Source organism: Pseudophryne corroboree, chromosome 1, assembly GCF_028390025.1.
Source record: "Pseudophryne corroboree isolate aPseCor3 chromosome 1, aPseCor3.hap2, whole genome shotgun sequence".
Lineage (NCBI taxonomy): Eukaryota > Metazoa > Chordata > Amphibia > Anura > Myobatrachidae > Pseudophryne > Pseudophryne corroboree.
Genome location: NC_086444.1, coordinates 160933312 through 160945184, shown reverse-complemented (window position 1 = coordinate 160945184; position 11873 = coordinate 160933312). Strand labels below are relative to the sequence as shown.

Here is an 11873-nt window from a genome sequence, read left to right as displayed (position 1 = left end):
GGAGGAAAAGCTACTGGTAGTTTTTTTTCTCCAAACATAATACCCTTTTTTGTGGTACCGGGGGTAACATCAGAAATGTGCAACACATTTTTCATAGCCTCAATCATGTAACGTGTGGCCCTATTGGAAGTTACATTAGTCTCATCGTCGTCGACACTGGAGTCAGTATCCGTGTCGACATCTGTGTCTGCCATCTGAGGTAGCGGGTGTTTTAGAGCCCCTGATGGCTTTTGAGACGCCTGGGCAGGCACAGGCTGAGAAGCCGGCTGTCCCACATTTGGTATGTCATCAAACCTTTTATGCAAGGAGTCGACACTGTCGCGTAATTCCTTCCACAGAACCATCCACTCAGGTGTCGACCCCGCAGGGGGTGACATCACATTTATCGGCATCTGTTCCGCCTCCACATAAGCCTCCTCATCAAACATGTCGACACAGCCGCACCGACACCACGCATACACACAGGGAATGCTCTGACAGAGGACAGGACCCCACAAAGCCCTTTGGGGAGACAGAGAGAGAGAGTATGCCAGCACACACCAGAGCGCTATATAACACAGGGATCCCACTATAAATGAGTGTTTTTCCCTTATAGCTGCTTATATTATATATACTGCGCCTAAATTTAGTGCCCCCCCTCTCTTTTTTACCCTTATGTAGCTTGACACTGCAGGGGAGAGCCAGGGAGCGTCCTTCCAGCGGAGCTGTGAGGGAAAAATGGAGCCAGTGTGCTGAGGGAGATGGCCCCGTCCCTTTTCCGGCGGACTTCTCCCGGTTTTTCTGGAATTCTGGCAGGGGTATTTTTACACCTATATAGCCTTCCTGACTATATATGGTGTAGATTTGCCAGCCAAGGTGTCTTATATTGCCCTCAGGGCGCCCCCCCCCCCAGCGCCCTGCACCCATCAGTGACCGGAGTGTGAGGTGTGCATGAGGAGCAATGGCGCACAGCTGCAGTGCTGTGCGCTACCTTGTTGAAGACAGAAGTCTTCTGCCGCCGATTTTCAGGAACACTTCTTGCTTCTGGCTCTGTAAGGGGGCCGGCGGCGCGGCTCCGGGACCGAACATCGAGGTCGGGTCCTATGGTCGATCCCTCTGGAGCTAATGGTGTCCAGTAGCCTAAGAAGCCCAAGCTACCACCAGTTAGGTAGGTTCGCTTCTTCTCCCCTTAGTCCCTCGCTGCAGTGAGCCTGTTGCCAGCAGGTCTCACTGTAAAATAAAAAACCTAAAATATACTTTCTTCTAAGAGCTCAGGAGAGCCCCTAGTATGCATCCAGCTCGGCCGGGCACAAAAATCTAACTGAGGCTTGGAGGAGGGTCATAGTGGGAGGAGCCAGTGCACACCAGGTAGTCTAAAAGCTTTCTTTTAGTTGTGCCCAGACTCCTGCGGAGCCGCTATTCCCCATGGTCCTTACGGAGTCCCAGCATCCACTTAGGACGTCAGAGAAATCAAGTGGTCTGTTTACTTCCTGCTAAAGACATTCTGCCTGGCTGCCAATTATTGTGTCTGCAGGAAATCAGAATGATTGGAATATAGAAAGAGTAATGATTGGGAAAAAATCAAGTGGTCTGTTTACTTCCTGCTAAAGACACTCTGCCTGGCTGCCAATTATTGTGTCTGCAGGAAATGAGAATGATTGGAATCTAGAAAGAGTAATGATTAGAAAAAAATCAAGTGGTCTGTTTACTTCCTGCTAACATGTATGTGCGGCTCCATCAACATTTCCCTCCTCCAATACCAAAAAAAAATGGTAAAGAATAAATGTGCGTACAAATTTTATGTTGTTGTTTGTACCACTTATAATTAATGATGTTGTATAAATTGTCAAGGAGCTAAGTGTTATATATTTTTTGCCAAATATACACTTACTAACTATTTTGAGTTACTTATCACAAATGTCTAACTTGTATTTTTTTCACATTTTTTTTGGTGGTTGCTCGTCCTGCCCTTTGCCTTTAGCACTGTCATGTTGTCGTGCTCTGGTGGAGCGTCTTGGTGGTGATGAGACTGGCGTGATATTTGGAGTAGTCGTACCAGAACTGCTGCTTGTTTGCTGTTGGTGCATGCATCTGAGTGTTTCATTCAGGTTAGTGAGGGTGGCATTGAGTTCACGTGTAGCAGCATTTTGATTGTCTACAATTCGGAATAAACTTTCATTAATCTTTTGATTGTTTTGAAAAATGTTCATATAACTTTGCTGTTTTCTGTGCTGTTCTTCCATTAGTCTGTGCTGTTCTTCCATTAGTCTGTGCTGTTCTTCCATTATGCGCTGTAAGTTGCCCATGACCTGTGTAATGTCTATACGCATGAGTTCCATGGTATTGCCAATTCTGGTTGTTTGTTCATTTTGTCTACTCAGATTTCTTGATATTCTTCTGAGGTGAGATGGTAGGCTTGCAAACATTTGTGTCTGCCTACACAGGCAATCTTCATAAGTGGCCTGCTGCTAGCCCAAATGGTCCAAAATACCTGATCAGGGCCTTGTGTTACTGGTGTTGTTGGGCTGTGTTGTGGTGGTGGTGTGCTTTGCTGTGGTGGTGTACTCACAGGTGCTGGGGGGCTCATTCCTTGCCTTAATGGCTGCATTTCTAAGATGTTTGTCTCCTCCATGTCACTGTGTTGCTGTTGTTGCGGAGGGATGCTGTTCCCAGGACTAGAAGCTGAAATGTTAAACAAATCTCCGTTAGCTATCCATATGTTTGAGAAATGTAAACCAATCACTACACATGGAACACATGTCATTCACTGTTGCTTTCAACTATTCTGCCTAGCAACATCATCACTCATAACTTAAATACATACATATGCCTGTTTGTGGCAAATGTGTCTGGTTACTTAATTGTGAAAGCAAACACTTTAGTTTTATTGTAGCTCACACATACTCCACCATAAAAACACATTGGAATCCATAATGTGTTACCTTATAGCTTTGATCAAACAAACATAGTAATGTTTTTATATGTATTTTGCAATGTTACCACAAACACACATGTGAAATTTTGAAAAACAACCTTACTTTTTTCAATTAAAAAAACATGCTTTTTTGCTGCAGCATCTTACACACAATGTCATACTGTATGGCTCAAGTGGACATACATATCTTTACTGGATGTGGACAAGGCCATTTAGCTTGGATTCCATTTCAGGTTTTACTTACTGCGGTAAGTATCTAAGTTTTTGATGTGTTTTGACTTAATGCGGTTAAGAAAAATTTTGATTACGTTCTGAAATTTTTTACATTTATTTCAGTTTGATACTCACAATCAAGATAAGGGGGTGTGGATGACGTCTTGGAGGTGTGTCCAAAATTTGGAGTGTGGGGACAGAACATACGGACGATAATCTTCGTGGCGGGGTAGCCTGCTGTGGTTGGCCCGGGACATACGACCTTGCTTTTTTTTCGGCCACAGGTTTTTTTGTGGTGATGTCTTACAGAAGTGCCACTTCTGCTGCTCCATACTTCTTTTGATGGACCTTTTAATGAAAGTGCAATTTTGTTATGGCCATTCCTTTACAAACATACCCTATACTACAATGGACACTTTACCTGCTTCCACAGCGTCATCATCATCAGATGTGATAGGAGTTACTGGCCGACGAGTAGTACTGCTTTTTTTCAAACACTGTATAAAAAAAAAAAAAAATTCATGCTATTGTTGATACATCCACCCATTATGCTTATAAACATTTATTCTTTAAGAAATGCTTGCTTTATTTTTTTTAAAAACATAAGGACCGGAAACAAAAACAACAATACATAAAACAATAAACATTGTCCAATAGACATATGCACTATGGAAAAATCAACACAGGAAAACATGTACAGGACACTGACATAGGCCACAAGTAAAAAAAAAAAACATTACCAACCAAAAACACACACATCTTCATTTTGTATTGAAAGGAAAAATATTACAGATGCAATATATAAATTGCTCTGTGATGTGGCACTCCAAACACACATTACCACTATATGAGCCAAACCAAAATGTATAAATAATAAGAATTTACTCACCGGTAATTCTATTTCTCGTAGACCGTAGTGGATGCTGGGGACTCCGTAAGGACCATGGGGGAATAGACGGGCTCCGCAGGAGACTGGGCACTCTATAAGAAAGATTTGGTACTATCTGGTGTGCACTGGCTCCTCCCTCTATGCCCCTCCTCCAGACCTCAGTTAGGATACTGTGCCCGGAAGAGCTGACACAATAAGGAAGGATTTTGAATCCCGGGTAAGACTCATACCAGCCACACCAATCACACCGTATAACTCGTGATACTATACCCAGTTAACAGTATGAAATATAACTGAGCCTCTCAACAGATGGCTCAACAATAACCCTTTAGTTAGGCAATAACTATATACAAGTATTGCAGACAATCCGCACTTGGGATGGGCGCCCAGCATCCACTACGGACTACGAGAAATAGAATTACCGGTGAGTAAATTCTTATTTTCTCTGACGTCCTAGTGGATGCTGGGGACTCCGTAAGGACCATGGGGATTATACCAAAGCTCCCAAACGGGCGGGAGAGTGCGGATGACTCTGCAGCACCGAATGAGAGAACTCAAGGTCCTCCTCAGCCAGGGTATCAAATTTGTAGAATTTTGCAAACGTGTTTGCCCCTGACCAAGTAGCAGCTCGGCAAAGTTGCAAAGCCGAGACCCCTCGGGCAGCCGCCCATGATGAGCCCACCTTCCTTGTGGAATGGGCTTTTACTGATTTAGGATGCGGCAATCCAGCCGCAGAATGCGCCAGCTGAATTGTGCTACAAATCCAGCGAGCAATAGTCTGCTTAGAAGCAGGAGCACCTATTTTGTTGGGTGCATACAGGATAAAAAGCGAGTCAGTTTTCCTGACTCCCGCCGTCCTGGAAACATAAATTTTCAAGGCCCTGACTACGTCCAGTAATTTGGAATCTTCCAAGTCGCTAGTAGCCGCAGGCACTACAATAGGTTGGTTCAAGTGAAAAGCTGATACCACCTTAGGGAGAAACTGGGGACGAGTCCTCAATTCTGCCCTATCCATATGGAAAATCAGATAAGGGCTTTTACATGACAAAGCCGCCAATTCTGACACCCGCCTGGCCGAAGCCAAGGCCAATAACATGACCACTTTCCACGTGAGATATTTCAAATCCACAGTTTTAAGTGGCTCAAACCAATGTGATTTCAGGAAACTCAACACCACATTGAGATCCCAAGGTGCCACAGGAGGCACAAAAGGGGGCTGAATATGAAGCACTCCCTTTACAAAAGTCTGAACTTCAGGCAGTGAAGGCAGTTCTTTCTGGAAGAAAATCGACAGAGCCGAAATCTGGACCTTAATGGAACCCAATTTTAGGCCCATAGTCACTCCCGACTGTAGGAAGTGCAGAAAACGACCCAGCTGAAATTCCTCTGTAGGGGCCTTCCTGGCCTCACACCACGCAACATATTTCCGCCATATACGGTGATAATGGTTTGCGGTTACTTCTTTCCTGGCTTTTATCAGCGTAGGAATGACTTCCTCCGGAATGCCCTTTTCCTTTAGGATCCGGAATTCAACCGCCATGCCGTCAAACGCAGCCGCGGTAAGTCTTGGAACAGACAGGGCCCCTGCTGTAGCAGATCCTGTCTGAGCGGTAGAGGCCATGGGTCCTCTGATATCATTTCTTGAAGTTCTGGGTACCAAGCTCTTCTTGGCCAATCCGGAACCACGAGTATCGTTCTTACTCCTCGCCTTCTTATTATTCTCAGTACCTTTGGTATGAGAGGCAGAGGAGGGAACACATAAACCGACTGGTATACCCACGGTGTCACTAGAGCGTCCACAGCTATCGCCTGAGGGTCCCTTGACCTGGCGCAATATCTCTTTAGCTTTTTGTTGAGGCGGGACGCCATCATGTCCACCTGTGGCCTTTCCCAACGGTTTACCAACAGTAGGAAGACTTCTGGATGAAGTCCCCACTCTCCCGGGTGTCGGTCGTGTCTGCTGAGGAAGTCTGCTTCCCAGTTGTCCACTCCCGGAATGAACACTGCTGACAGTGCTAAGACGTGATTTTCCGCCCATCGGAGAATCCTTGTGGCTTCTGCCATCGCCATCCTGCTTCTTGTGCCGCCCTGTCGGTTTACATGGGCGACTGCCGTGATGTTGTCTGATTGGATCAGTACCGGCTGGTTTTGAAGCAGAGGCCTTGCCAGACTTAGGGCATTGTAAATGGCCCTCAGTTCCAGAATATTTATGTGTAGGGACGACTCCTGACTTGACCAAAGTCCTTGGAAATTTCTTCCCTGTGTGACTGCCCCCCAGCCTCGAAGGCTGGCATCCGTGGTCACCAGGACCCAGTCCTGTATGCCGAATTCTGCGGCCCTCTTGAAGATGAGCACTCTGCAGCCACCACAGTAGAGATACCCTGGTCCTTGGAGACAGGGTTATCAGCCGATGCATCTGAAGATGCGATTCCGACCACTTGTCCAAGAGGTCCCACTGAAAAGGTTCTTGCATGGAACCTGCCGAATGGAATTTTGCTTCGTAAGAAGCTACCATTTTTCCCAGGACTCGTGTGCAGTGATGCACCGATACCTGTTTTGGTTTCAGGAGGTCTCTGACTAGAGATGACAGCTCCTTGGCTTTCTCCTGCGGGAGAAACACTTTTTTTCTGTTCTGTGTCCAGAACCATCCCCAGGAACAGCAGGCGTGTTGTAGGAACCAGCTGTGACTTTGGAATGTATAGAATCCATCCGTGCTGTTGTAGCACTTCCCGAGATAGTGCTACTCCGACCAACAACTGCTCCATGGACCTCGCCTTTATAAGGAGATCGTCCAAGTACGGGATAATTAAAAACTCCCTTTTTTCGAAGGAGTATCATCATTTCTGCCATTACCTTGGTAAAGACCCTCGGTGCTAAATGGGGACATGTAGGTAAGCATCCTTGATGTCCAGGGATACCATGTAATCCCCCTCCTCCAGGCTTGAGCGATTCCATCTTGAACTTGAATTTTTTTATGTATGTGTTCAAGGACTTCAAATTTAAAATGGGTCTCACCGAACCGTCCGGTTTCGGTACCACAAACAGTGTGGAATAGTAACCCCGTCCTTGTTGAAGTAGGGGCACCTTGACTATCACCTGCTGGGAATACAGCTTGTGAATTGCCTCTAGCACAGCCTCCCTGCCTGAGGGAGTTGTCGGCAAGGCAGATTTGAGGAAACGGCGGGGGGGAGACGCCTCGAATTCCAGCCTGTACCCCTGAGATACTACTTGAAGGATCCAGGGATCCACCTGTGAGTGAGCCCACTGATCGCTGAAATTTTTGAGGCGGCCCCCCACCGTACCTGGCTACGCCTGTGGAGCCCCCGCGTCATGCGGTGGACTCAGAGGAAGCGGGGGAAGAATTTTGATTCTGGGAACTGGCTGACTGGTGCAGCTTTTTCCCTCTTCCCTCGTCTCTGTGCAGAAAGGAAGCGCCTTTGACCCGCTTGCTTTTCTGAAGCCGAAAGGACTGTACCTGATAATACAGTGCTTTCTTAGGCTGTGAGGAAACCTGAGGTAAAAAATTTTCTTCCCAGCTGTTGCTGTGGATACAAGGTCCCAGAGACCATCCCCAAACAATTCCTCACCCTTATAAGGCTCTATGTGCCTTTTAAAGTCAGCATCACCTGTCCAGTGTCGGGTCTCTAATACCCTCCTGACAGAATGGCCATTGCATTAATTCTGGATGCCAGCCGGCCAAATATCCCTCTGTGCATCCCTCATATATAAGACGACGACTTATGTTCGCAAAATAGTATCCCTGTTTGACAGGGTTACAGACCACGCTGCAGCAGCACTATCTGCAGGTCTCAGTCTAGTACCTGAGTGTGTAAATACAGACTTCAGGATAGCCTCCTGCTTTTTATCAGCAGGTACCTTCAAAGTGGCCGTATCCTAAGACGGCAGTGCCACTTTTTTTGACAAACGTGTGAGCGCCTTATCCACCCTAGGGGATATCTCCCAGCGTAACTTATCCTCTGGCGGGAAAAGGTACGCCATCAGTAACTTTTTAGAAATTACCAGTTTCTTATCGGGGGAACCCACGCTTTTTCACACTTCATTCACTCATTTGATGGGGGAACAAAACACTGCCTGCTTTTTCTCCCCAAACATAAAACCCTTTTTTAGTGGTACTTGGGTTAATGTCAGAAATGTGTAACACATTTTTTATTGCCGGGATCATGTAACGGATGTTCCTAGTGGATTGTGTATACGTCTCAACCTCGTCGACACTGGAGTCAGACTCCGTGTCGACATCTGTGTCTGCCATCTGAGGGAGCGGGCGTTTTTGAGCCCCTGATGGCCTTTGAGACGCCTGGGCAGGCGCGGGCTGAGAAGCCGGCTGTCCCATAGCTGTTACGTCATCCAGCCTTTTATGTAAGGAGTTGACACTGTCGGTTAATACCTTCCACCTATCCATCCACTCTGATGTCGGCCCACAGGGGGCGACATCCCATTTATCGGCATCTGCTCCGCCTCCACATAAGCCTCCTCATCAAACATGTCGACACAGCCGTACCGACACACCGCACACACACAGGGAATGCTCTGACTGACGACAGGACCCCACACAGCCCTTTGGGGAGACAGAGAGAGAGTATGCCAGCACACACCAGAGCGCTATATAATGTAGGGATAAACACTATCACTGAGTGAATTTCCCCCAATAGCTGCTTGTATAAACAATAATGCGCCTAAATTTAGTGCCCCCCCTCTCTTTTTAACCCTTTGAGCCTGAAAACTACAGGGGAGAGCCTGGAGAGCTGTCTTCCAGCTACACTGTGAAGAGAAAATGGCGCCAGTGTGCCGAGGGAGATAGCTCCGCCCCTTTTTCGCGGGCTTTTCTCCCGCTTTTTTATGGATTCTGGCAGGGGTAATTATCACATATATAGCCTCTGGGGCTATATATTGTGATTATTTTGCCAGCCAAGGTTTTTTTATTGCTGCTCAGGGCGCCCCCCCCAGCGCCCTCAGGGCGCCCCCCCCCCCCAGCGCCCTGCACCCTCAGTGACCGGAGTGTGACGTGTGTATGAGGAGCAATGGCGCACAGCTGCAGTGCTGTGCGCTACCTTGGTGAAGACTGAAGTCTTCTGCCGCCGATTTTCCGGACCATCTTCATGCTTCTGGCTCTGTAAGGGGGACGGCGGCGCGGCTCCGGGAACGAACACCAAGGACGGGTCCTGCGGTCGATCCCTCTGGAGCTAATGGTGTCCAGTAGCCTAAGAAGCCCAAGCTAGCTGCAAGCAGGTAGGTTCGCTTCTTCTCCCCTTAGTCCCTCGTTGCAGTGAGCCTGTTGCCAGCAGGTCTCACTGTAAAATAAAAAACCTAACATATACTTTCTTTCTAGGAGCTCAGGAGAGCCCCTAGTGTGCATCCAGCTCGGCCGGGCACAGAAATCTAACTGAGGTCTGGAGGAGGGGCATAGAGGGAGGAGCCAGTGCACACCAGATAGTACCAAATCTTTCTTATAGAGTGCCCAGTCTCCTGCGGAGCCCGTCTATTCCCCCATGGTCCTTACGGAGTCCCCAGCATCCACTAGGACGTCAGAGAAATTTTAAAAATTACACTGCAGTGTGGTGTCACGGTACAAATACAAGCTAAAAATTATCAAAGAAATAGTGTTATTTTGTTTAAAAATATTACATTATCTAATAATGACATTACACATGTAAGTGGTTTCCAAACCACTTTCCACTATTCTAGCCTCTAACATGACAACCACTGTTTTTTAAACATTGCACATGGATCACATAAATATAAAACATAGTCACAATTATTTTTAAAAAAAGGCCTAAAAGGAAAACATTATTGCAGGACAATTCAGAGACACACCAAGTCCAAACTACACATGCAAAATATCTTTCATAAAAACACATGACATACAATAAAGTAAGATGTTACTTTGGCTTTTGTATAAAACATTAACCAAAACAATGTATTTGCTGACACACACTTGAAGATGGGAGTAATATGCAACGTCACATGACACACATTTAAAAAACAAAAAAAACAAAAAGGTCATAGAATGTAAATGCAAATACACATGCTCACCATTCTTCCTGGGCCTATCTGAATCCCGGACATGGGTTGCAGAGACTACTTCAGGAGGTATTACACTCCGCATGGGCTACTCATACTCCAGATATCTTGCAATATACGGCTGCCCACCACCGGTTTTTCGAGCCGACTTGGACTCCTTGGCCATTTTGGACTTGACACGTCGCTTTATGTCATAGTACCGTTTGTGGCACGTGTCCTCCGTCCGCTTGACCACCCCCTCACTATTGACAGCAGCAACAACTTTCGCCCACAACACCGTCTTCCTCCGTGTTGGCACCTTGGCGTACTCAGGGCCAAATAGCTGCCTCTGATACTTCATCAGCTCCCGCACCAATGCCACATTTTCTGCAAAACTAAACTTTACATTCCGCCCAGTCTTAGTAGTGGTGCGTGGCTGCGGAGCACTCTGACTGTCACTATCACTTGAGGCTGCTGCAGCAACCTCACCCACCTCCTCCACCTCACTAACCTCACTAACACTCACCTCCTCCACCTGACCAACCTCCTCCCCCTCACTCACACCCTCCACCTCACCCACCTCTGAGTCACACATAATTGTGTGTCTAAACCGTTAACACAGAAAAAAAAAGACAAACAACACACTCCTCCACTACCACTACACAACTCACACACACACACACACACACACACACACACACACACACACACACACACACACGACTACAAGAATGACAAGACGACTTTCAAACACAATACCACACTCAGAAATCGCTACCAACACTCCTCACCAAACCACAAATTCACCTACCTCCACAGCACAACCTCCCTCCTCCTCACCACTAACTAAACCCACGAGGTGCGGACGGTTTGGGGCGTATTTATATGGTTGCGCACAGACACTCCTACCATCTGAAACACAACCAATCACGAACGGGGATGAAAATCGAAACTGAAAGTGAAAATGCGGCCGCGGGGAAAAAAAAACCCTGCCGCGTTTAACTTAGGAAAAAAAACAGCAAATACAACAAAAACACGTACGCAAACGACAATGACGGCCGTAAATGTGCCAAAAAAAAAATGACTGGCATCGACATCGGAAAACACGAAAACCATAAAGTCGACTGCTTCGTAACTTTGCGTATATGGATTCAAAAATTTGCATGAAAATGCACCCGATACAAAACGAGTTTAAACACTACACAAACCGAATCAAACACGAATATTAGTAAATATTGCCCCTGGTTGGTTGGAATGAAAATCTGGTAATGTATGGGAGCAAACGATATGGATAGGAGCAAATGACAGTTTGTCATTTGTTCCCCTGTCATATGCTCCCATACATTACAAGATTTTCATTCAAACCAGCCAGATTGGAAGATAAATCTTTAGGTGTATGGGCACCTTAATTAACATGGCATTTAGGAGCTGATTGGCTGGGACTTTATCTCCATCAACTTTATCTCCATCCAAGGCTTAGTAAATAGACCCCTGTGCCTTTTATATCCTCTCCAGCCCCTCTCCACTCTCCTTTCAGCTCGTGCCAGTCATCAGGCACAATATTTATGGGGAGATTTATCACATCTTAGAGAGATAAAGTGAAGATGCTCACAGCAGCCAATCAGCTTGTGTCATTTTTCTAGCACAGCCTGTAAAATGAGAGTTACAAGCTGATTGGTTGGTATGGACAATTTCTACACTTAATCTCCAATATTTGAATAATCTCCCATCATTCTCAAGACCAAGACAGTCAGTTGAATTTTATAGCATACTCTTAGCCCTGTGCCAGTACTTAGAGGTGTAGATTCACCAGAAGCAGATCTATATCACCCAAACACA

At 46.4% G+C, this 11873-nt stretch overlaps 1 long non-coding RNA gene across 1 annotated transcript; it reads right to left on the bottom strand.

Annotated features, from left to right (window-relative positions):
* Positions 1–1518: 1518 nt before the first annotated feature.
* On the bottom strand, positions 1519–3628 carry LOC135015827 (uncharacterized). Its single transcript, XR_010214480.1, has 3 exons — positions 3549–3628; positions 3263–3475; positions 1519–2661 (listed from the first exon to the last, which is right to left on the bottom strand). It is a non-coding gene; the product is annotated as an uncharacterized LOC135015827 (long non-coding RNA).
* Between the last annotated feature and the right edge of the window lie 8245 nt (positions 3629–11873).